General features: G+C 42.4%; 1 protein-coding gene across 2 annotated transcripts in view; it reads left to right on the forward strand.

Moving 5' to 3' along the window:
- SEMA5A (semaphorin 5A) overlaps positions 1-27,212 on the forward strand; it is a 400,847-nt gene that overhangs the window by 90,115 nt on the left and 283,520 nt on the right. For both annotated transcript variants that reach the window (XM_080679990.1, XM_080679991.1), the window contains exon 2: positions 8,488-8,582. The gene's annotated coding sequence lies outside the window, so the exon portion shown is untranslated. The remainder of the gene's footprint in view (positions 1-8,487; positions 8,583-27,212) is intronic.

Below are 27,212 nucleotides of genomic sequence, written 5' to 3' on the forward strand. Positions count from 1 at the left end.
GCTCTTCTGTTAAGGATATGCCTCTGCTGGTCTAAGAGCCCCAAGATTACATCATTAAATGACCCAAATGTGAGGTCTTGTGTTCCCATGTGAGGTCACACTGTCCATGAAACCTCAGCCATCACAGGAGATGGTCTCCATGTACTCCTCCTTGGGACCTAAGATAGCAAAGAAGGGAAGATTCAAAGAAGGAAAAGTGTGACATGTGGCACTTGTCATTTTTAAATGTACATAAGGTAATTATTAAAGAGATTCTTTATTAAATGATCTTGACCAATATGGGGCATTATTTGTACAGAAAATAACTAGCTGGTTACTAATTATTATACAGAGCCCTCCCATGTAACTATGGCATTATGCCATGCATCCTGTATTCAGATGCAGGAGAAAGTGTCTTATTGTCCATATATATTGATATGGAAAGTAAGGCAAAACATTTATTTACCTTTTGCGTTACAATATTATTGTATAGGTACAAGTCTTAGGAATTGATTTTAAGTGTATCTCCCTCTCACCCCGTACATTTGCACGCATGTTTCCTATGGAAACACTACTTGATTTAGATGCTGTTTGCAAATGTAGAATGTGGCATAGAATCCACAGGCTGGCCAGTGCAGGCAAACCTCGGGGGAAGGAATGCCTTTAAAACTGAAAACATCCAAATAGGTGGCCCCTGACAGCACATCCCTTTTTAACCCTGCTCTCAGCATTTACATACCATAATGTCAAACAAGGTTCAAAGTTCAGGTTGGAATATTGAACAAAGCAACAGATATATATTTAAAAAAACAAAACAAAACAAAAACACACACAGTTTCATAAAACAGATGGAAGAATACACTGTGTTCATGGATTGGTAGAATCAATATCATTAATATGTCTATACTACCCAAAGCAATCTATAGATTCAATGCAATCCCCATTAAAATACAAATGGCACATTTCACAGACCTAGAACGAACTCTCCAAAAATTCATCTGGAATAAAAAAAGACCTTGAATAGCTGCAGCAATCGTGAGAAAGAAGAACAAAGTAGGAGGGATATCAAGCTATATTACCAAGCCACTTTTCTCAAAACTGCCTGGTACTGGCACAAGAACAGACATACAGACCAATGAAATATAATAGAGAACCCAGAAATCGACCCAAACCACTATTCTCAATTAATATTTGACAGAGGAGGCAAGAGCATACATTGGAGTCAAGACAGTCTCTTCAATAAATGGTGCTGGGAAAATTGGACAGAAACTTGCAAAAAAAAAAAATGAAACTAGACCTCCAACTTACACCATACACAAAAAATAAACTCAAAATGGATAAAGGACTTAAACGTAAGACGGGAAACCATAAAAATCTTAGAGGAATCCACAGGCAGCAAAACCTCAGACATATGCCAAAGCAATATCATCACTGATATAGCTCCTAGGGCAATGGAAACTAAAGAGAAAATAAACAAATGGGACTACATCAAAATAAAAAGCTTCTGCACAGCAAAAGAAACCATCAACAAAATAACAAGAAAGCCCACTGCATGGGAGAACATTTGCCAATGTTATATCCGATAAGGGTTTAATTTCCAAAATTTATAGGGAACTCCTCATCTTAACAAAAGGAAGATAAACATTCAAATAAAAAAATGGGCAAAGGACCTAGAAAGATACTTTTTGAAAGAGGACATAAGGAAGGCCAAGAGACATATGAAAACATGCCCTAAGTCACTAATCATCTGAGAGGTGCAAATCAAAACATCAATAAGGTACCATCTCACACCTGTCAGAATGGCTATCATTAACAAAGGACAACTGCTGGTGAGGATGCGGAGAAAAAGGAACCCTCGTGCACTGCTGGTGGGAATGCAGACTGGTGCAGCCACTGTGGAAAACAGTATGGAGTTTCTTCCAAAAACTAAAAATGGAACTTCCCTTTGACCCAGTGATCCCACTTCTAGGAATATATCCCAAGAAACCAGAAACACAAATCAGAAAGGATATATGCACCCCTATGTCAATAGCAGCACAATTTACAATAGCTAAGATTTGGAAACAGCCTAAGTGCACATCAGCAGATGAGTGGATTAAAAAACTGTGGTATATCTACACAATGGAATACTGTAATGCTGTAAAAAGGAAGGATTCCTAACATTTGCAACAGCATGGATGGACCTGGAGAGCATTATGCTAAGTGAAATAAGCCAGGCAGAGAAAGATAAATATCACATGAGCTCACTCATTTGTGGAATATAATGAACAATATAAACTGATGAACAAAAATAGATCCAGAGTCAGAGAAGCATCAATCAGACTGTCAACCTCAGAGGGAAGGCAGGGTAGGGTGGGGGGAAGGAGGAAAGATCAACCAAAGGACTTGTGTGCATGCATATAAGCCTAACCAATGGACACAGACACTAGGGGGATGAGGGCATGAGCAGGGGGGTGGGGGGCAACGGGGGGATAGGACACATATGTAATACCTTAATAAAGAATAAAAAAAAAATCAATATCCCTCAAAAAAAAAAAGTTTCAACTTTGCATCTTGATCTGTCTTGGGTATAAAATGGTTAGCAATCTTATATTTTTGGGGATTGAAATGAACCTGCTCTGTGGGCCAGCCTCTGACCCCAGGGCATCGACTGGAGGAGTTGAGGGGCGGGGACAGGTGGCTGCTGCAATGACAGGACCAGGACTCACCTTTACATACACTTTCTTCATCACCTCCAGCTTTAAGCCCAGTTTGCTTTCCCTATTCACATTGTTTTCTTGAATGCTGACATTTTTCCTCAGGAATGTGGGGGCAGCTAGGAGCAGCGGCTCCCTCCTCTGCTTTCCCTGTCCCAATGTGCCTTCTTTGTTTATGTCCCTAACAGTTTGCACCTTTCCAGGCACCCAGGTATCTCTGCAGGCTGCTGCCTGTGTATTTCCCTCTCCTATCCCTCCTGCTCTGATGTGTCCTTCCTTCCTATTGTCCCCTCTCCTCTCCTCTCAGTTTCTCGTGATGTCTCTTTCTCTGTTCCTGTTGTCCGCATTTCCTTTTCTTGAATGGTGGAAGGCCGGGGGGAGAGGGGTGGTGTTTCTGACGACCACCAGCCCCCAGGAACCTGCCTTTCTTTCAGTCACCCTCTCTCTTTAACCTGACTGTCCACTGTGATTTTAGTGGGGACATGTATGTGAAAGGAACAATGGGACAGAGGTGACAACATAGGAAGAGCAAAGTTAGGGATAGGCTCAGAAAAGGGAGCAGTGTGTACACAGAGCATAAACAGATTGCCTGCACCCCACTCACCTCTGAGTGGTGGATTCTTCAGACAGTTCCTCCTCACTGAACCAGGGGCGTTGGACCAATGAGCAAACAACAATAATATCCTGTACTTATTTTGTATTTTAATTCCTAGTGAGGAAATTCTGATTCTTCTTATATCTAGTATTGTCTTAAGTTCAAAGACATTCATTCCTCATTTAGTATAGGCTCAGTTTCTAGACTGTTTCTATACAACTAATGCTTTGCAAATATGGGCTATGATTTATAGTCTTTTTTAAAAACATATTTTAAAATCTAAAGTTCTCCTGTGGAGCCTCAGTCCCCTGGTTTCGCCTCTCCTTGTTGTCCTCTGCAGAGCTGTCACATCGATTCTCCCAGATGCCACTCTGGCCGTCACTGAGCTGTCCATGGCTCCCCCTTTCTTTGTGGGGGGCGGGGGGGAAGTCTCACCTCTTTCTCATGTTCATGTTCTCTAATTATTTGCTTTGTCACTGAGCAGTTCCTTTGAGCCTGCCTCCCATTGGCCATGTGTTGGAGCCTGTGCCAGGCTGCCTTGCTGGTCCACTCACTCCAGCTGCTGCCCCTCCCTGCCCCTCAGCCTCCCACTGGGAACCCATTTTGTTTGCTTCCTCATTTTCCTCCGCAAACTTGAGCATCAGGCCAGCTTTCCACCCATGATTCCCTCTGCTCTCCAGTCCTGACTTGGCATTTTAGAAGAGTTGCTTTGCTTCACCTGTCCCAGTTCAGCCCCCACTCCTGCGAATTCCTATCCTCCCCAAGGTTGGAGTTTCTATTAATTCACCCTGCAAGGAGGGTGGTACAGAGGTTCACACTCCGACTCAGCATGGCTCTAGCGCCAGGGGTGGGCAAACTTTTTGACTCGAGGGCCACAATGGGTTCTTAAACTGGACCGGAGGGCCGGAACAAAAGCATGGATGGAGTGTTTGTGTGAACTAATATAAATTCAAAGTAAAGGAGCGGAGGGGAGAGCAAGAGAACTGGATAGAACAGCCGGATCCGGCCCGCGGGTCGTAGTTTGCCCACGGCTGCTAGCCAATATGCCTCTTCCTTCCATGTGAGGATTCTCAGGCCTGCCTGTTTGATCTACCATTTGCTTCACCTGTGTTGCACCCCACCCAGGTGGTCTTCATCAACTCCTACTATTTTACCCCTCCCACAAAGCCCTGATCACATTCCTCTTCTTCTAGAGAGGCTTTTCCTGACTCTTCCATCTGGAAGGAACCTCCTTTTCCTCCAGTTTCAGAGCTTTACTGAATCGTGTAGCACACGAATCAGACAGTGCCCGGTGTGAGCTACCAAGAACATAATCAGTCCCTGCTTTGTCTACTAGCCGCCTAGAATGGCCATGAGGGTGTGCTGTGCATGGTGCTTAAATGACCGCTTGACTGATGTGGATGAAAATGGGCCACATGCTAACCTGACAAGCTCAGGGGAGGCCTGTGTGGTGGCCTTACAAACTCAGAGACCTAAAGTAACCACATAGGATGGTCTGAAGTGAGAACTTTTTAATTAAAAGCAGTTTATGATGATTAGTTATATCCTAGGCTGGCATCTTCCCTGACAAAGGCCAGTCTTTACCCTAACTGAGCCTGTCTATTTTCTTTTTGCATCTATGATACTATAATGTTGGAATGTCAAAGTAATTTGTCTTTTCCTGGAACCCTCAAAGCATAGGCACCCCTCTGCAGAGACCACAAATCCCCTCATTGTCATTGAGTTGTTGACGATTAACTATCATATACCCCCCCACACACACTTTACATATTATGTTACTTTTTATCCAATCCCAGAGGTTTCCCCCTCTGCTTTCTCTTGACTCCCTAATTTATCACCAGTGGATTTCATGTAACCCACTTGCCTCTCCTCTTTTGGTTGTAATGTATAAAATAAGGTGCAAAACTGCCATCCTCAGGAGATTATCTCAGTCTCTTTAGATTTGGCTTCCCAGCAGTGGTAGACAATTTGACACAAATAAACCCACAAAAATTCCTCACAGGTTTGAATGTTTCTTACCTTGACACTGATGTTGAGATATCTCAAACTCTGTAGTCACTGGTGAAATTCTTGAAAGTTGGGAAACACTAGCCCAGCAGCTTATAGCTTTCTTGAGCCTATGCTGGTGGGATTTCTTCTACTCCTTCACTTAATGTCTTTATGATACCAGGTAGTCTGGTCCATTTTTATTTTATTTCTTGTGATTTTACTGTGGCTGGTTCAAAATTGAGCTCTTAAGACTGGCCTGAAATTTTAATTTCTCTCATGTACATGTAGGATAGTGGCCACCACTCAGCTGACCTTTGATCTCTAGGAGAATGTGTAAATCCAAATATTTTCTCATTCTGAGTACAATGGGCCGGGGCAGGTTGCATATTTTAGTGGAGGGGCATATGTTGAGGAGCACTCAAGTTGTAACTGATGCTTAAAATGTATTCATGCATTTCACTGTGGAAAGGTCTTTAAGAGCCTATGAAGGTGGCTGAAGGGTACTTCTGGGAATGGTTATCATTTGTAAATCACAACACCTTGCAGGGGGCTACTTCTGCACGGGTGTGTGTCTGGGACTGGCTTTTGTTGGGCGGGGCTGTAATTGAGAATTATGACACAGAGGACTTCTGAGGTCATTTCTACTAAAGATGATACTAAGCTAAAAGAGAAAAGAGTAAGAATAACATGGAATTGAGTCAAATGGGGACATTTTATATGTTAATAAAACATAAGTTTCTTATTTAATAGATAAATATCCACCTTAAAACATTTCACCCTTTAATCTGAGGCCAGCCTCTGGGGCTTTGCCATTTCTGTACCTACTCCGTTTTCTAGAATATGTGTCAGTGATTTATGGTTTATACATCAGCTAATGTCTGACCTCACTGGAGAGGATGGGCTAGCTCAGCCTTCAGACCTGAAGGGGCCGTTGTGATTTTAATTTACTTCCTATTCAAGGTCACTGCTTTGTGGCTGTGGTTTCTGCTTGTATATGTGCGTGTTGTATCGAGTGATATATGTGCCTCCTGAAGATGGAACTCTACCCGGGCAAGGGCTGACCTTAGGGAGCAAAAAGTCCTGATGCTGTTCACTGGCCTTCATGCCCCAGAATGGTAAAATCCTTGACATAAACAGTGGCATCGTAAAACCTTTCAGGGGGTATGGGCCCCAATCCTGCTTTTGGAACTGGTTTTTGGTTCAGAAATCAGATTCCAAAGGAAGTTATGTTGTCCCCCGAGCCACGTGAATTCTGAGCTGGGCATTCTGCCACTTGAATGTTGCCTTTTTACAAGGAAGGGGCCTGGATTCAGCAGGAATGTTCTCTTCCTGCAGTATCTGTTGTCTGGTTGCATCAAGGATTCTGAATTCTCAGTCCTCTTGGCCTCTGTCCCCTTTGCTGCTTAAGAGGATGCCGTCCTCTGCAGGCCTGACTCTTGGATGTCCTAGCCGAGGGGCCTCATGGGCTCATTTATGACCTCACTGGGGGACGCTAGGGAAACTCAGCCTCTACACCTAATTATCAGCCTCAGTTTTTAATTTAATTCTGATATGTGGGAGCCAGTAGAAATCTCCAGGTATTCATGGCAGCAACCAGTGGATCTGTCCAACTTTATTACTTAAGGTTTGGTTAAGTTACAAACAAATACAAGGAAATTTTAGTACTAAATTACAAAGCAGATTTTAGGGCTCCAGAAAGTTGATGTATTCAAATATGCTGTTTAATAAAGAAGTCTCATCTAACATATTTGTTGCCACACCCGAAGGAGATATTATTGGTGTTGTAAGAAAGAATTGGCCGCTCCTAGGAATTTTTCCTGGGCTGAGGATGCCTCCTTACCTTGGGGAGAGCTCCCTTACTCCTCTTTTGGCCTCAAGGATTTGCATCTGTGCCTTCCCCTTTCCAAAGGATGATGTCACAAACTTTAAAAGATTCTGCTGGGACCACATAGGGATCCGGGATTCTGCTGTGTGTCGGGGCACCTGGCCTGCGGGCGTCTTCTTGGGCAATCTGAATAAGTTGCTTTGGCTCACCCCCTCACTTCCCATGAACTAACCAAAGGCACCTCTCAGAGATGTGATGTTACCTAGTCACTGCCCTCTGACATCTGAACCTGGAGACTTCAAAATTGCTCTTTAGCAGATACAAAATTTTACAAATTTCCAGATGCTGTAATTCAGTTTATTTTCTGCAGGCAGATGGCTTTTTAGAAAATTACTGAAGGAGACAGTGTGGGAATTATTGCATAGAGGAATAGCCAGAATGTTCCAGAATATTCTGGGAAGTTCTTTCCTTGCCATCATTCTCAGCTGCTGCCTAAGTGAGTGTGTGATGGGATAGGCAACATCAGTGTGTTCCAGGTTTATGGCAGCCAAAAGCTGCAGAGCGTGGAGAGCAGGAAGAAGCTGTGTGAAGGACAACAGAGAAAGCATGAGCCCTGAGTGCAGAAGTGCAGTGTTTGAAGTCCCATGCATCCTTAAGGAACAAGGGCACGTTTCCTTTATGAATAAGAAGTGGGAAGTAACCTATTTGCTGGAACACAAGGTTCTAGGGGGGCTGGTGTTTTGTGGTAGACTTTCTGTCACATTACAACGTCAAGTTTGCAGGGTTTTTGTGTGTTAAATTGGATGGGGAGATTGGATGGCTTGGTTTTCGTAAAGTGAATCATTTTTATGCTTTATAATTTTTTCCTATAAGTCTCATATTGTGAACCAAATAAGTTGATATGTAAATAAAAATACAAACGCAGATTTTTGGTATTAGTTTATTCTAAAACTTCTGCCTTTAATCAACTATTTTTAAAATGTATTACTTAAGGCACTGTATTAAAAAAAGAAAGCATGAAAGGGCCATCCTACAATGCGTAAATTCACACAACCAATCTGACTCTGACCTTCAAACTGCTTAAAGTAATTCAGATGGATTTGAGATGATGGCCCTTTCCATTGTTTCCTGAAATTTGTTTTCATATGTTAACAGCATTTGAATTTTTATTTCTCCTTCTCTGAAACGAGAAATCCATAGGTGCATGGATATTTATTAAGCCAGGACTGTTCTACTTGTCATTTTTAAGCTATCCTGTGTCACTGTTTTAAGTCTCACATTGCTAAAGCAGCTTCATCTGGTTGTGCATGGCACTAATGGAACTTTCTAGAATTGATACACAATGACTACAACATCTTTCAAACTGGGTAAACAGGATCATTTTTTTCTTTTCTTTTTCGCAGTGTTGGAGTGTGAGAGTTGAGCTCCAGTGAGCAGATGGCTGTGGATCCTTAGTGTGATACATGATCCAAGCAACACTCCAGCCTTTTCCTCCTTGGTAAGTCAGACATCTAGGTGGGAAATGAAGGAACCAACAGTTTTATAGGTTCAGATACTGTGACAGCTGATGAGCTTCACTTACCTCTGCTGCTAAAATTGGCAGTGAATGGGCAAGCTTTCAGAGAGACAAGTCTCTTTATGGCAAAACTATTTTGGCCCAACCCCTCACTGAGGAAACCCAAAGCCCTGACAGGGTGCCATTGACACAGCATCCTCGGGCCCACCGTGTGCTTATTCACCTGGTTTCGGTTTTATTTTGCACCCCTAAACATACTGCTACTTATATATATATATACACATACTAGAGGCCCGGTGCACAAGATTCATGCACTGTTGGGGAGAGGGTCCCCTCAGCCCAGCCTGTGCCCTCTCACAGTCCGGGACCCTTTGGCGGACATCCTTAGCACTGCTGTGGTGGTGTGAGGTGTGAGAGGCTCCTGCCACCACCCCTGTGCTTGCCAGCTGTGAGCCCGGTGTGTGGCTGAGCTGTGCTCCTTCTGTGGGAGCTCACTGACCACCAGGGGGCAGCTCCTGAGTTGAGCATCTGCCCCCTGGTGGTCTGTGCGCATCATAGCAACTGGTCATTCCGCCGTTCAGTTGATTTGCATATTACCCTTTTATTATATAGGATTAGGACAAACATGCACTTATTTTGGGTTACCTGGTAATTATGTTGCACAAAAGTGTTCTGGTATCAAATCTCCCTCTTTTATTACAAGCAAAAGCAGATGTTTATTAAGAGTCAAGTTCTACAGGATTGGCATACTTAAATCATGGGATAATATGGGGATACCCTTTGCCACATACATCAAATAACGTGATTTTTAAAAACCTTTTTCTTAAAAGGGTACACTGACACTTTAAGGCCTATTTGATAGATTTTAATATAAAAAAATTGGCAAAGAAAAACCACTTAATTTGTGTTTATTTGAAGAGTTTAAGCAGGGAACTACTGTTTGTTATTAGTTCATTCATTCATTCATAGAAATAAATCATTGTAGCAAGCCCATGAGTCTAATGTAGCAGAACTTTTGGAGATCTTTTACAAGAGCCACTGGTCCCTACATACTTCATGAGTGATGGTAACGTTTTCTTCACTTTAATGGCAGTGATATAAAAAATAAAATTATGGTTATAAAAGTAATGAAAAACTATATGTGGTACCTAATTAACTGGAAAAAAGAAATTGCAGAATAATATTTAATATAATCCTATTAATCTTCAAAATATACAAACACAAATGTGCAAACATATAATATCTACCCACAAGTCATGTGTGTTATAAAGTCTACCAGAACATATATCAATATGTACCGAATTGTAAATACATTAACACTGCAGTTGAGAATGTTGGCACTTCATGAGCCTTATCTTCACTATCTAAAATTTCCAATGTTAAAGTTTGCAAGCTGAAAAAGAAATGAATTACAATAGTGAATGCTCATTATAGAACATACTAGAGGCCCGGTGCATGAAAATTCATGCACTGGAAGGGGGGGTCCCTCAGCCCGGCCTGCCACTTCTCACAGTCTGGGAGACCTCAGGGGTGGGAGGTGACTTGGCGATCAGGGGAAGGTGACACCCCATCACACCTCTGCTGCTGCCACTGCCAGCAGTGCAAGCCTCGGCTGGCCCTGGATATCTGACCCTCAGGTGGCCCTGGGCAGCTGGGCAGCCACCATCCGAGGCTTGCCTGCACCTCGGGCCAGCCCTGGGCGGCTGGGCAGCCAACATCTGAGGCTTGCCTGCGCCTCTGGCCATCCTTTGGTGGCTGGGGGGCTGAGGGGACTGGGGGACTCCAGAGGCAGGCGTGTAGAGCGGCTGGGCCCACCTGGGCTGAGGGGACTGGGCGCCGCCATCTTGTGGCTGTGGGCGCCGCCATCTTTGAGGGCATGGCAATCAATTAGCATATTCCTTCCTTATTGGCTGTGGGTACCGCCATCTTTGCGACTGCGTGAGGATCAATTAGCATATTCCATCTTTATTAGCTAGGATAGGGTGGAGCAAAAGTAGGCTTACAGTTGTGAGTATGTGAAATGGAGTTTATTCTTGTATTATTATTTATTATTATAATATTTTTCATACAAACAACAGTAAACCTAACTTTTGCCTCACCCTGTATGTAAAAGAAGGGCACAGTTCCCTCATAATCCCTTAGCCAAAGACAACTGCCTTTGACCGCAAGTTGGGCATGTGCCATGGCTGTCATTAAGCAGGACAACAACCAACCTAGTCACAACGTCCTAGGCCAGTGGTTGGCAAACTCATTAGTCAACAGAGCGGCAAACTGCGGCTTGCGAGCCGCATGTGGCTCGCGAGCTGCAGTTTGCCGACCACTGTCCTAGGCTGTAGTATGTTTTTGATTAGTAATTCATAGATTTGAATTAATACTGGGTATAAAAGTTTATATACCGCTCTTACACTTGTTATAACATATACTTGTATATTATACGTATATGATAATGCTAAATCATATAATTGGAAATTGTAAATGACCCTCATTTAATTGCATCATACTAGTCTATCATGCAAAGGCACTATAATGTAATTTACTGTCTTTTTTGGGAAGATATATATGTTATTTCCAGTTAAGAAAAATAATAGACTGTGCTGAAACAATCATGATAAGCACGTATGTCTTACACTTGTTTCCAATACTGCTTTCTAGCCTTTTGTCGGTCACACTATCTCCTGCCTTGTGAAAAGCAGAAATTTGGTGCATGAAATCGATATTTTATCAACAATAGCAGCTGCTACTGTAAAGCTTTCTTTTAGTTGAAGGTTAATTCATTGTGTTACAATAGCTGTAGCTGACTTATAAATTCAAAACCAAGGAGTTTTAATGAGGCTGCTAATTGGCTTTGGAAAGTGTTGTAGATATTTATATTATACCAATAATATGCCAGAGAGTTTGCTATGCTGAAACTTCACTGAGTATCATCATTGATTGTTTAGTCAATTTGTTAGTTTTCCTTCCTTTTTATATGTGTCATTGCTTACACATAATGATATTTGGCTGGTTTCTTTTTTTTTAAAATATGTATTTATTGATTTCAGAGAGAGGAAGGGAGAGGGAGAGAGGGATGGAAATATCAATGAGAGAATAATTGATTTGCTGCCTCCTGCATGCCCCCTACTGGGGATTGAGCCTGCAGCTAGGACATGTGCCCTGACCGGGAATCAAACCTTGACCTCCTGGTTCATGGGTTAATGCCCAACCACTGAGCCATATCTGCCGGGCTGGTTGATTTCTTATGTGATTTTTAGCCATTACTTTAAGAATATGTGTGTGTGTGTGTGTGTGTGTGTGTGTGTGTGTGTGTGTGTGAAAGAGAGAGAGAGAGAGAGAGGATGTGAGAGAATTGTTTGTTTTTATTTTATACTTTCTGAGCTACTGAGTTTCACAGTTTTTATTACAGATTTTAACAGACTTTAAGAATATTAATTCTTTGTTGTATTTTTTTCTCCACTTCATTTGCTTAACTTTATCTTCTTAAATTTAAAGTTTATTGTAGTGTTGCCAAATTTTTGCTTTATAATTATATCAACCAGTACTTAGGAAAATAATAATCTTTTAAAAGTTTCTTCTAATCTTATCAATATATTCAATGCTTTAATTCAGGAGAACAGTTCAGTTAGCTTTATAAAAATAGATCCTGAATTTTGTGATTTTTCTCACAGCTTTATTCTGCCTCCGTTCTTCCTCACTGATAAAAATCAATCCTTAGTTTTAATTTAATGAGGATATTCAAACAATTAAAATATTTGTATGGATGCACATTGTTTCATTCTACAAATAGAGACCATTTTAGAGTCAGACAACTAAAAATTTTTTTATTCTTTTATCTTTTGGTTAGGGAAAGAGAAAGGTTAACCTATTTTTTGAGATGTTCTACAGGCTTTACCTATATTTTTACCTATATATATGTATATACACTGAGTGGCCAGATTATTATGATCTCTGAACACATAATAATCTGGCCACTCAGTGTATATCCTATATAATAAAAGGCTAATATGCAAATTGTCCCCTCGACTGGGAGTTTGACCAGCAGGCAGGCCAGCCAACTGCCCATGTCCCCTCCCCCTGGCCAGACTGGCTGGACCCCATCCGTGCATGAATTCATGCAATGGGCCTCTAATGTATTTATATATATACTGAGTGGCCAGATTATTATGTGTTCAGAGATCATAATAATCTGGCCACTCAGTGTATATATGCTATATATAGGGTTGTTTTTTTTTTAATAAGAGATAATTTATTTAGGAAGTCAGAGAGGTAGAGCCATAGAAGAAAATCAGCTCAGGAAATAAGTTACAGAAGCAAACGAGGGCCCTTGGAGTTTATAGGAAAGAGAGAGAGGCAAGGAAAACCCACCTGGGGGAAAAGTGGTGGGGAAAGGTGTGGTTGTGCTCCTTAGAGAGAGCCGCCTAGTATATGTTATTTAATAGTTACTTTACCTGTTATGTTGACTGTTAACAAGTCATTGTCACCATGCTTTTCCTGTCATTTTATTTTTGTCCCTAATATTTGGTGTTGTTTGCTTTAAATGTTATGTGGTGGTGTGTCCCCAAGACCAAGGCAATACTGGTCAGCTATACCAGTGATGTGTAGGTTGATGTCCTTATTTGTTGAGTTGAGAGCACTCGCCTAGAATATTAATTGGTTATGGTGTTTCTGCAGTAACGGTTTCACAGTTTGTAAGTTCCAAGAGATAGAGAATTAGCTAGATTTCTCTTTCTGGGCTTGGATAGATTGAGCCACAACTCAGTTCTCCATCTATACTTTTCTTGGTTTTCTAGATTCATTGGCTATAAAACAAGGAAAGTGGAAGGACATCATTTGAGACTAGGAAAAGGCAATGAGAAACCAGACTGAGTTTCTGGAGACAGAATCTACATGTGAAAAGAATGTGCTTACTGATTTATTGGTGTTTAGTTGGTAACACTGCTGATAAGGAATTTCATTTTGTGGTATTTGCTGTTCATTTCTAAGAATATTATTGATATGGGTATATCACTTGCTTAAGCATGCTGTGTGGTTGTACTGTGAGATAAAGATTTAGCCTGTCATTCTTAATAATGTCAGAAATACTAAAGCGCCCTAACCGGTTTGGCTCAGTGGATAGAGCGTCAGCCTGCAGACTGAAAGGTCCCAGGTTCGATTCCGGTCAAGGGCATGTACCTTGGTTGCGGCCACATCCCCAGTGGGAGGTGTGCAGGAGGCAGCTGATCGATGTTTCTCTCTCATCGATGTTTCTAACTATCTCTCTCCCTTTCTCTCTGTAGAAAATCAATAAAATATATTTAAAAAAAATAAAGAAATACTAAAGCTATGGACTCCACTTCTTGTTCCTGCCCTATTGTCTAGTCAGCCGGATGGAAAATCTCTGTGAGATGATCTGAGCTGTGGTGTCACATGCATTTCACTTTTCATGAGCCAAGTTCATTGACAGGAGGATTGTCTGCACCCATTATCTGCATTAGGATGCCCTGGAATTCCCATTCCGGGAGGGAATTGCTCTCCTCCCTTCTTTTCTCTTTGGTATGGGATTTTGGCTCTTCCAACCCCCATTTGTTTTAGTGAGTGTCTGCAAAGTATGTTATTGTCCTGAAGGTTGTTGGCCCTATGAATACCATAAATATTTGTAAATCACAGATGTGTGGGCAAGTTCAGAATCCATTTTCTTTTCTTTGTGAAGTTAGGCTGGAAATGGCATATACGTCTGCTTATTGTCAGACACCCATTAGAGGGGGCGATGTGTGTGGGGTTAATTACTTGGAATTGAAGATTTATGTGTGCATGGGAGGAAATTGCCCCCTCGATTAAAACTGTGCATAACATCTTTTTTGGCAGAACTTTCTAAAGGGCAGAAATGACCTTGTGTTTGGATTTTTGGGTTTCAGGGGATTTGAGGTTTTCCCACGTGTCTTCAAATCAGAGCACTGGAGAGGCTTTTATAGCTGCAGGGCTACCAACCTAGGCAGTTCATGCTTCATCCACTGGGGCTTTCCTTGTGATTTTTGTGTGCATTTGTGTCTCTTTTAGCCACACAGGCCACAAAGGGATCAGAGTCATTTTGTTTCATTTGCTTTTGCTTAAAGTTTGGATAGTTGCCACTATTGGTTAAACACAAGCAGGAAAAGCAAAGGTTGGAAAGATGGTCCGGAGTTTCTGGGAAGTAAATGCCACCATATTTTCATATAACCGTATCTAAGAATAGCGAACAGATCTTACATTTCCAATGTGGAGGAATTAGGTGGGTGCATCTAAGTTATTTATCATAGCTCAGACTTCTTTGGGGCAGTGGTGGTGACTGTCCTGCTTACAGCTCAGAGTCATACACGTTTTGCGAACGCTTCCTCTTCCTTCCATAGCAAACTACCTCCTTGCTACAGTGATGGCTTGAAGATGAGGCACCTGCCCAAGTTGGCCAATCACACATTGCATCTGGTGCTAGCCTGATTAATTTTAGTAGAGGCCACAACTTCAGCTTGGACACCAATATCTCATTCTTTTTTATTTTTTTTTATTTTAAATAAATCTTTATTCAGATTATTACAATTATTTCTCCTTTTTCCCCCCATAGCTCCTCTCCACCCATTTCCCACCCCACCTTCTGCCCTTACCTCCCCCCAACTGTCCTCATCCATAGGTGTATGATTTTTGTCCATTCTCTTCATGAACCCCCCATACCTCTTTCCCCCTGAGAATTATCAGTCCACTCCCCTTTATGCCCCTGATTCTATTATATTCACCAGATTATTCTGTTCCTCAGGTTTTTAATTCACTTGATTTTTAGGTTCGCTTGTTGATAGATATGTATTTGTTGTTCATGATTTTTCTCTTTATGTTTTTCTTCTTCCTCTTCTTTAAGAATACCTTTCAGCATTTCATATAATACTGGTTTGGTGGTGATGAACTCCTTCAGCTTTTTCTTATCTGTGAAGCTCTTTATCTGCCCTTCAATTCTGAATGATAGCTTTGCTGGGTAGAGTAATCTTGGTTGTAGGTTCTTGCTATTCATCACATTGAAAATTTCTTGCCACTCCCGTCTGGCCTGCATAGTTTCTGTTGAGAAGTCAGCTGACAGTCGTATGGGTGCTCCCTTGTAGGTAATTAACTGTTTTTCTCTTGCTGCTTTTAATATTCTCTCTTTGTCTTTTGCTCTTGGCATTTTAATTATGATGTGTCTTGGTGTGGTCCTCTTTGGATTCCTTTTGTTTGGGGTTCTGTGGGCTTCCTGGACTTGTAAGTCTATTTCTTTCACCAGGTGGGGGAAGTTTTCGGTCATTATTTCTTCAAATAGGTTTTCAGTATCTTGCTCTCTCTCTTCTTCTGGCACCCCCATAATTCTGATGTTGGTACGCTTGAAGTTGTCCCAGAGTCTTCTTACATTATCTTCAACTTTTTGGATTTTTTCTTTTGCTTTTTGCTTTTTCAGTTGAGTGTTTTTTGCTTCTTTGTATTTCAATTCTTTGACTTGATTCTTGTGTTCCTCTATTCTGTTTTTGGGTCTCTGTATAATATTTTTTATTTCAGTCAGTGTATGTTTAATTTCTAGTTGGTCCTTTTTCATATCTTCGAGGGTCTCGTTATATTTATCGGCCTTTTCTAGGATATTCTTAAAAAGTCTTATAACGGTGGTTTTGAATTCTATATCCAGTCGTTTGTTTTCCTCCATTTCTTTCGTTTGTGATCTGATTCTTTGACCCCGCATTTTCACTGATTCCCTGAGTTGGTAAGGTAGATATTTGTGCTAGGTTTCCAATATGGCCCAGTGGGTCTGCTTCCCCAGTTAACCTGAGGTGGACACTCTTGGTGCACCCCTTTGTGGACTGTGTGTACAGCCTTGTTGTAATTAAGTCTTTATTGTTGTTGGTATCACTGGGAAGAATTGACCTCCGGGCCAGTTGGCTGTAAGGATCAGCTGTGTCTATGCTGGGAGAAGTTCGGTGCTGGAGACAGCCTTATAGGATTAGACTTGCCAAATTGCAATAGCCTCTGTGCTCAGCTTGGATGGGGTGGAGTCTCAGTCTTGGCGTCCTGTCAGCCTTGCCCTTGCGCGCATGTGCGCTTTCAGTCCTCCGCCTTCCCCAGTTCGAGTCTCCGCCTGAGAGTCCAGACTCCCCCCACAAGAGCGTGGGTCCCCAGGGGCTCGCCTGGAACTGGGGTTCACTGCAATCAGAACTGGGGCTCAGTGCAGTCAGGAGCCTCTGACTCCCTTCCACTAGGGAAAGCCTGTGGCAACCTCCGCAGCCTTTGTGCGCACTGGCACGCGCGTGTGCTTTCAGTCCTCCGCCTTCCCCGGCTCCCGAGTCTCCGCCCGAGAGTCCAGACTCTCCCCACAAGAGCGTGGGTCCCCAGGGGCTCGCCTGGAACTGGGGTTCACTGCAGTCAGTACTGGGGCTCAGTGCAGTCAGGATCCTCTGACTCCCTTCCACTAGGGAAAGCCTGTGGCAACCTCCGCAGCCTTTGTGCGCACTGGCCCGCGTGCGCCTTCAGACTTCTGCCTTTCCCAGCTCGAGTCTCCGCCCGAGAGTCCAGACTCCCCCCGTAAGAGCGTGGGTCCCCAGGGGTTTGCCCAGAACTGGGGTTCAGTGCAGTCAGAACTGGGGTTCAGTGCGGTCGGAGGCTTCCTTCCCCCTTCCGCCAGAGAAAGTCAGCCAGGCTCTCAGCCGCCCTTCCTCTCTGCGCGCACAAAGCCCCTTTGCCGTACCTCCAATTCTCTGTGAGCTTTTCTCTTTCCTTCTAGTTGTAGAATTTTCACTCAGCCAGCTTTCCTGTGGTTCTGGATGGTGTCCGTTCTGTCTTTTAGTTGTAGTTTTGAAATTGTTGTGCGAGGCAGCAGTTTAGGTGTTTACCTATGCCGCCATCTTGGTTTCTCCCCAATATCTCATTCTTAAACAATCCCCCCCCCCCGCCCCACTCCCCACATCATCATCGTTTGTTAGTTTCCCTTCTCTACTGGATCTTTCCAATAGGAAGGCAAACATCCACCATCTTAGTAAGATGACCCGTTGACCCTAATTTTCTCTCCATCTATGGTCCATTTCTCTCCTCTTCACAGAAAGACTCCATAACAGTGCTTGTTTATATTTGTTATCCTTAATTTCTGTTTCCTTTTTCTCTTGAACCCACTTTGACTGCTCAGTCTTTCTGTCAGTACTGCCTTGCAAGGTCACAGTCACCACCGTGTTACTAAACCCAGTGGTTGAAGCTCAGTCCCCATCGCATTTGACAGTGGATCTCTCCTACCTCCTTTGACACTTTCTCCAACTGGTTTCAGGACACCACATTTCTTTTCCCACAATTATCACTATTTGTATAATTTCTGCCCTCCCCCCAACATAGTCTCCATGACAGCAGGCATTTTTGCCTCTTTTGATCACTGCAGCATCTCCAGGCATAGAGAAAGGCCTAAGGCACAAAAAGCTGTCAATAATTATTTGTTTCATGGAAGGATTTGTGGAACATTGATGGATGGATGGGTCTTTGGGGATTTTCCAAACCCAGTGACAAAACTTTATTTCTAATTTGGACACAGAACTGGAAAATAATGAGATTGTCTACTGGAGGAAGGAATAGGATTATTCCCGTCTACCCCCCACCCAGAGTTTAGTGTATTTCGTATGATTTTTTTTTTCTATATTGTCCAATGGGTGAATAGTTGCTTGTTCACCAATTCTCAGCTCACATGTCACCTTCTCTATGGACCTTTCTCTTCCCTGTCAAAGACCAGGCCAAGTTAAGTTGCATCTTGTCTGTGTCTCCATACTCCCATGCATGTTTCTTCAGGGGTGATTTACGGTTGGATTTCTTGTAGAATTTCTTGTGTACACTTAGACTTTCCTCTTCATATAGTGAGGTCCTTGATTTGATTGAGTTCATCTTCCCACACTCTGCCACACAACGCCTATACCTATGCGTTATTTAATAAAGTGATTCCAACTGGAATTTTGTAAAACATAACTTCTTTACTGTCCACTAACAGGTGATAAAAATGTGCTCCTCTAGCCTTCTGATCGTGCTACATTTGATTTAAGATGTTTATTTCGTGATTTTTGTTTAGTAATTTAATAATTAGATTTGCTGTTGCTATCATAGACTGTCACCATATTGTCCACCTGAGGCCACTCACTCTACAGCTTTCCTGAATAGCCTTTGTTGTTTTCCATATGAGTGAACATTATTCATAGGGCTTCAAAAACAAGAGAGAGTGTAAGATCCTTCCACAGTCTCTTTCTCCGAGCTGATTGTCTTTGAGTTGTACAGAGACCTGAAAAGGAAGGCAGGAGTAATCATGTCATGTAGACCAAAATCTTGGGCCTCTCTCCTACACTGTGGAGTCAGATGTCAGCTCCTTCCTGGCATTTAACATTTCTTAAATTGAGCATTTGGACCTATTCTCAGTGTTACCATTGAATTTTGCAGTATCATCTTTAAGGAGTACAACATGACTGTCAGGGCTTGGAGCTGAGCCAAGCTTAGAATGCTGAAGTCATATTTCCTATAAATTAGTTTTATGGTATGTACATGTTTAATATTGATGTGTTTTTAAGGAGCAGGGAGCACATTTCTGCATCAATTGAATAAATAGATAAATAGATATAGATTTATAGACATAGATATCAATGTAGACATAAATAGATAGATATAGATATACAGATGTATATATATAGATAGGTATGTTTATAGAGATAGATATATACGATACAGACATAGGCATAGATATAGATATAAACAGGATTATAATGGGGACTCATGGCAGTCACTAGGGCTGGCTTACTATCAATGAAATAAATGTCTAAAACAGTGTACTAAAGTCCAGCCTTGCGGCTTAATTATAAATTTCTGGTAAATTAACTGCTAGCTGCTGAAGGATCCACTGAATAGGAGAAGATCTGAGCTCTGCAGCATCTTTAAAGTAAATGGTCTTTCACTAACTTGGTGCTACAAGCACATGTGAGCTTGCATGCATGCGTGCATACCACATTCGCGCTCTCTCTCTCTTTCACACACACACACACACACACACACACACACACACACACACACGTTTTTCATCAAACAGTATGAATAGTTAGCCATCTTTCTTCTTCTTCTTCTTATTTTGTTTTGTTAATCCTCACCTGAGAATAGTTTTCTCCATTGATTTTTTTTTTAGAGAGAGTGTAAGGGAGGGGGAGAGATAGAGAGAAACATCAATGTGAGAGAGATACACCGATTGGTTGCCTCCAACACTGGGGATTGAGACTTGAGCCAGCAACTGAGGTACGTGTCCTTGGCCAGAATCGGACCCATTACCTTTCAGTCCACAGGCCGATGTTCTAACCACTGGCAAACTGGCTAGTGCTCAGCCACTTTTCTTTTCAGCCAACTCTGAACGCATATCTGTGTCGCGCTGACACCTGTGTTCATGGCTGTGAGCAGCAGGTAGGGGCATCCACAGGGCATACAATAGGTGCCAAAGTAGCAGGAACACCCTCAGTGAGGCATGCACAAGACCACACATTCCCAGATTAGAGCTCATTCTAAAATACCGTCACTGAACCAAGCATCTTTTTAGTAGGCAGGTCTAATTCTTTCTCCCAAGTAACTATGGCTTTTCTCTATTTCTCTGGAATTCTTAACTTCTTCCTAACTCATTTTGATCATAGTTATATGCTAACTTTATCATTCTACTGTCATATTTCTATGGAGCACATTACATTTCTTTTCATAACTTTCTATTTAATTTACCGTGTTATGGTTTTCTAAGGTTATTTTATAAGCCAGGTATAAAAAAGGCCTGTATGATAATTGGAGGGGGGGGTATTGAGGGGAATGGGGGATATCTGTAATACTGTCAACAATAAAAATAAATAAATTAACTAATTAAAAAAAACAGTCTGTGTAAAGGTCTTGAAGTTTCTTAAATTGAGCAATTGGAATGTCATAATAATAGCAATAATTAAAAAGTAAGTTTTGATGGTCAAATGTTGTTTTGTCTTTTTCTAACCTTGACTTATTTTCTCGTTCAAGTTCTGTCTTAATGGAAGAACATTTACAAAGCAACTTTGGTTTTCTTAAGCAAATCCTCAATGGTCAGATACACTTACAACTAATATTTCTAACCACAGTTGCATGGTTTTTGAAGACTTTATTGATTTGGATTCGCTTCTTATTTTTTTGAACCAAGGCCAATTCCCCAAGTGTGGAGTGTAAATCTTACTGAGTTGCCTCTACCTGTCTGTAGTAGTCATCCTTGTTTGGATCTGAAAGAGGACTGGTAGAAGTTTTATTTTATTTTATTTTTTATTTATTTATTTATTTTTTAAAAATATATTTTATTGATTTTTTACAGAGAGGAAGGAAGAGGGATAGAGAGTTAGAAACATCGATGAGAGAGAAACATCGATCAGCTGCCTCTTGCACACCTCCTACCGGGGATGTGCCTGCAACCAAGTTACGTGCCCTTGACCGGAATCGAACCTGGGACCTTTCAGTCCGCAGGCTGACGCTCTATCCACTGAGCCAAACCGGTTTTGGCAACTGGTAGAAGTTTTAATGCCCTTGCATGTAGCAGTGACAATAGAAATTTAATAATGATTCTCCAACATTTTACAATATAAAACATTTTATAAACCACTGGTAGTAGCCTAGTAATACTTTATAGTAAAGGCTCAAATGATTTGAGTACTTCCTGCATCCCAGGCACTGGTATAACTGCTTAACTCCCATCATTTCATCTTCTCAGCGCCATATAAAGCAAGTTCTAATCTTATTCTCAGTTTAGAGATGAGTATACTGAGGCATGGAAAGGTTAAGGAACTTGCCAAGGTGTCTCAGAGGTGAACTGGGTGGCTGAGCCTAGTGGATAATATATTATCCAGTATGTATTTCAGTCCCCCTTTTTTCTAAAGCTCACCAAGGGAGCCCCTATGGTGGAATATTATTGAAAAGAACGATAAAGCAATAGAACCCACCTATTTAGATGTTATTGCAAAATAATGCAGCTATAGGTTTCTGCAAATAGTGTCTTGGTTTTAGTTCACTGAGCTAGCAGATATTCTGAGGGTTGGAACCCACACTCACTGTGTAATTTCCTTGCCCAAAACACATGATTGGTGGTTCATCTCAACAAAAATTCCTCACAGACAAGCAACTGTGTAAACAAATGGTGCCTCTGCAGCATCTCTTCCTGTACATGGGGTCACCAGGGACTAGCGGGCATCCCAATTAATGTCCGATTGGGAACTGTGTTTCTATTATTGACATAACACACTGACCACTTTTCTTGAAAATTGCAAAGAATGTGACATGGATTAATAACGTGTAGCCCCTACTTCCTTTAAATAGATATTTATTGAGCACCTACAGTGTGTGAGGTTTTTAGGCATTGGCAAACTACTGGCAAACAAGACAGGTTCCCACTTCCCAGGGAGCACGTATTTTAGTTGGGAAAGTAAGATTGTAATAATTTTGTCACAATACATAAGAAAAGTAGCATGTAGAAGTAAGTGCTAAATGGTAAGCGGTAAGGGATTCAGAGAGGTCGTGTGATAGAGCGTGAATAGGGTCAACTTTGGATTGGCCCGTGTGTGGTGGGGAAGGGGAGAGCGGTGTGAACTGAGACCACAGTGGTAGGCAAGCATTAGATTGTGTAGTGCTTTATTAAGCAGGACTCAAAATTTGAATGCTCATCCTGGGTGTTGGGAAGCCTTAGGGAGAAGCACTGGGGAACAGGATTTGTTTGCATTTTTAAATTGTCACTCCAGTTGTCATGGTTACCAGTGGGGAAATGGATTGTTGGGTAGCAAGAAGGGAGGCAGGAAGGTCAATCAGGAGTTCCTTGCAGGTGACTGGACAAAGCATGATGTTGCTGGAGATGGAGAAAACTCGATGGACCACATACTGATACAGAAGTCCTGGGAGATGCAGGTTTTGGAGGGGAAAGCCAGAATTCTAGGGCCATGTCAACTTTTGAGTTGACAGTTTCCATTTCTCACCCAGTTGGAGAGAGTAGACAGTTATATATGTGAGTCTGGACTGTTTGGGAATGATTGGAACCAGAGGGAGATTTTTGACTGTAGGAAGGAAAAGCGTACCTCAGACAGAACTGTGGGTGTGGGAATGTTGAAAGAAGGTGTTGGGGCAGTCTTCATAATATTTTACTTGATATGACAGTGCTTTGATACTTCAGAAGTGATCTTAAAGTGACAAGAAGTCCCAGAGGTAATCCTCTTCTTGAGAGATTTCATTCAACATCTTAGCAGCAAAAATCCCTACGGTTGTAACATAACATGCCATTCTGGTTATAAGGAACAAGGTCAGATTCTTCCAATGAAGTATATGATGGGAGCCCTTTGTAGGCTTTATTTTGCTCGTTTCTTCCCCTCAGCAGTTCAGTCTTCTATTGTTCTCCAAAGCAGGCTCTTAGCAGGCTCTTAATTGAGTCTTGGGAGGCACTAGGCAGGGCAAGACAAGTTTTCCTTGTTACCAAAACGCTACTTTATGACATTAATATTTGCCCCACTGTTTTCTCATCCTGCTCTGTGCTCTTTTAATTATTATAATTATATACTTTTTCAGGAACCTTGGACCAGTGACAGTTGAGTATTTGAGAGGCCTGCCGAATGTTTTTGTTAATGTATTTCACGTTCTCAGTGTCGGTTCTGGCGGCAGTCAGCGCACTTGTTGACTAAATGAATCTGTGCACATTTGCAATGTGCTGGGGAAGAGCCTCTGACACCGTGTTAATAATAATCCAGCAGACAGCGGTGCAGGCCGGAGAGCCACTCAATGTATGATGCCCTGCAAGGGTTTCGGTTAACACCACTTGCATTGTTAACACCTTTTGTAGGAGGATCAAAGCTATGAAGCTCAGGATGTCACCAGAGTTTTATCAGTGGCTTAGAACATTGATTTTCCATAAAAGAGAAATGCATTTGGCCTACTAATGTAAAGGCAAAGGCTTACGTTTATCATGGTTAGTTAAAATATGATTTGGCACTGGCCATTAAGATTTCCTGAGGCAGGTGCATTTTACTGTAAACCAGGCTGTGGGACTGGATATTGAGAAATCATGGGTTTGACCACCCAGAATCCACAGAGAGATCTTTGTGAAGGGCACATGCATAATTAAAAAACATTTTTTTTCCTTAAAAATTTTAATTGATTGATTTTTTTAGAAAGAGAGAGAGAGAGAGAGACATCAATTTGTTGTTCCACTTCTTTATGCATTCATTGGTTCATTCTTGGATGTGCCCTGACCAGAGATCAAACCCACAACCTTGGCATATCGGGACAATGTTCTAACCAAGTGAGCTATTCAGCCATAATTTTTAAGGCACACTGATCAAGCACTTGTTAAAAGAGATGAACTGAACTAAATAATAAGTATCTTATCTAGTGGATCATTTCATTTGTCAAATGCCAATATAGAAACTAGTTGGTAAATAATCTGAAAGCCTCATTAAAAACACACACAACACTTTACTTAGGTATGAGTGACATATAAAAAGCTATATATATTTGATGTATAGCTCTGCATGTGTTTGGGGGTAAGAAAATACCTATGAAACTATCAATGCCACCATTAAGGCCAAAAAATATACAATACCACCCAAAGTTTCCTCTGTTCTTTATTATTATTATTATTATTATTATTATTATTATTATTTTAGTACTGGTAAGAATATTTAACCTAAGATCTGATCTCTTAGCTTAAGTATAAAATACAATACTCTTATTAACTATGGGAGCTAAGGTGTATAGTAAATAAAATTTTTAAAATTTGTGTTAATACTAGAGATTGAGAATCACCTCTCATCAATGCCATTTGGAACAAGTCTATTAGGGTCAGAAGTCAACATTCAGCACCCTAAATCACAATTGTCCTGAATTTAAATGTTATATGATCTCCCTTCTCTGCTGGAGGTGGAGTTCAGATTTCAGGTAACACATGTAGTGCCGGTGTCTCTTTTGAAATGAATAAAGTGCAGTGCACTGAGGGCAGTAAAATATAAAGATGCGATTTGCTGCAACTGACGGGGCTTTTAATAATTGTGTGCAAGTTGTCTGTGAGACCCAGAGGACATATCTCCTGTGATTATCATATGATTTGACAGTAGATCCATGCTTTCAGATGGGTCAGGGAGGTCAAAGGGGATTCCTGATGGATATGGGAATTTTTTATATTTTGGGAAAGCAGTCTAATAATCCCTACTGAAAATATGCAAACCCTTTCACTACTTCTGGGAATATAAATTATAAAAACAAAAACACCACATACATATATGGTATGTGTATTGGGTGTTTATAGTGGCATTGTTTTCATTGCTTCCCCCTCCACAACACTAAAAAAAAAACTACCTTGCATGTTGAGTATGTATCAATAGCTTATAGATTATATATCAACTAGAGGCCCGGTACACAAAATTTGTGCACCGGGGGGGGGGGGGGGGAGAGGGTGTCCCTCAGCCCAGCCTGTGCCCTCTCCAGTCTGGGACCCCTTGAGGGATTGGGCCTATACGGGCAGTCGGACATTCCTCTCACAATCCAGGACTGCTGGCTCCCAACCGCTCGCCTGCCTGCCTGCCTGCCTGATTGCCCCTAACCGCTTCTGCCTGCCAGCCTGATCACCCCCTAAACACTCCCCTGCCAGCCTGATCAATGCCTAACTGCTCCCCTGCCAACCTGATTGCCCCTAAATGCCCTCCCCTGCTGGCCTGGTCACCCTTATATGCCCTCCCCTGCCAGCCTGGTCGCCCATAACTGCCCTCCCCTGCAGGCCTGGTCACCCCCAACTGCCCTCCCCTGCAGGCCTGGTCCCCCCAACTGTCTTCCCCTGCAGGCCTGGTTTCCCCCAACTGCCCTCTCCTGTAGGCCTGGTTGCCCCCAACTGCCCTCCCCTGCAGGCCTGGTCCCCCCACTGCCCTTCCCTGCAGGCCTGGGTTCCCCCCCCAACTGTCCTGCCCTGCAGGCCTGGTCCCTCCCAACTGCCCTCCCCTGCTGGCCTGGTCTCCCCCAACTGCCCTCCTCTGCCAGCCTGGTCACCCCCAACTGCCCTCCTCTGCCAGCCCTGACCCTCCCATGCTGGCCTGATTGACTACAACTGCCCTCCCCTGCAGGCCTGTTCCCCCTCAGCTGCCCTCCCTTGCAGGCCTGATCACCCCTAACTGCCCTCCCCTGCAGGCCTGGTCCCCCCCAACTGCCCTCCCCTGTAGGCCTGATCACCCCCAATTGCCCTCCCTTGCAGGCCTGGTCCCTCCCAACTGCCCTCCCCTGCTTGCCATCTTGTGGCGGCCATCTTGTGTTCACATGGGGGCAACCATCTTTGACCACATGGGGGTGGCCATCTTGTGTGTTGGAGTGACAGTCAATTTGCATATTACTCTTTTATTAGATAGGATTAGAGTATGAAAATGCCTAAAACATGATGCAGGCATTTAAAGAGCAGTTCATACCTGGCTACTGTGGAGAGATTTTCATACTATCCAGTGATCCCATTTTATAAAAATAGATCCCATTTTATAAAGCGGAAACACCCTTGTCCCCCGAGTCTGTATACACATGTTTTTACGTGATCCCATGGACATGGGAAAGGAACTAGAGGGGGGCCCACTAGAGTGGTAACAGTGCTTATGTGGGTAGGAGGAGAAGCTGTTCCTAAGAAATGGCCCTGCTATGGGCATTGGGCTGGCAAAAGTATGAAGATTTGGTCATCAGAGAACCATGAACTCTGACCTTGCTGTTCTGGACACAGCAGAGTTATGGTTACAAGTAAGATGGTCAGAGAACCTTTTCATTTCTTTAAAGGGCAAAAGTAACTCCTAGGAGTATGAGCTCTTCCCCAGCCCCCAACTTCATGTCAGGGGTTCTTTGTGTCTGTCTTCTGATACCATTCATTCTCCTTTCAAATGTTCCGGTTTTAGAAATAAGCATTCGCCAGCAGTAGATTGGAAATCCTAAATCTGCCCTTAGGTATGTGATGTAAGATATTAAACGTTTCTCCTTCTCTCCAGCCCATGAGTAACCCTGGGCATGTCAAAAAAATGCTTCCCCTGTCTCCCTTTCCTTTTCTATGTGTGCAAATACCATAATTCTCGTGTGTATTATGGGTAGTGACAGATACTATAATTAAGGTAAATTATAATGGTAAGTGCCTAACTTTTTATTCAAGAGATGTTGTCTAAACAGAAAGATTGCATGTAATACAGCCCCTCAGTACCACTGTGTTAGCAAACGCTGCTGCTATTGCTTAAAAGGGGGAAGCTGGCTTGGGGGTTGGGGGAGAAACATAAATAACTTGCATGGGGACATCACAGGAGTCAGTGACAAAGATGGGGGTTTTCACGAGTGTTGGCAGACTCTCTGACCAATTGTTTGAAGAGCTCCAGTGCATTGCCCATGGTTCAGGATGGAGTGTCTCGTGTGCATGTGGACCTCCCATCCACCCAGGAGAAGTGGAGGCTGGGCTGGGGATCAGACGCCTTCCTGCTACTTGAACAGCATCTAACAGGGGTGGGCAAACTTTTTGACTCGAGGGCCACAATGGGTTCTTAAACTGGACCGGAGGGCCGGAACAAAAGCATGGATGGAGTGTTTGTGTGAACTAATATAAATTCAAAGTAAAGGAGCAGA

This window comes from Plecotus auritus, assembly GCF_963455305.1.
Source record: "Plecotus auritus genome assembly, chromosome: 7".
Classification (NCBI taxonomy): domain Eukaryota; kingdom Metazoa; phylum Chordata; class Mammalia; order Chiroptera; family Vespertilionidae; genus Plecotus; species Plecotus auritus.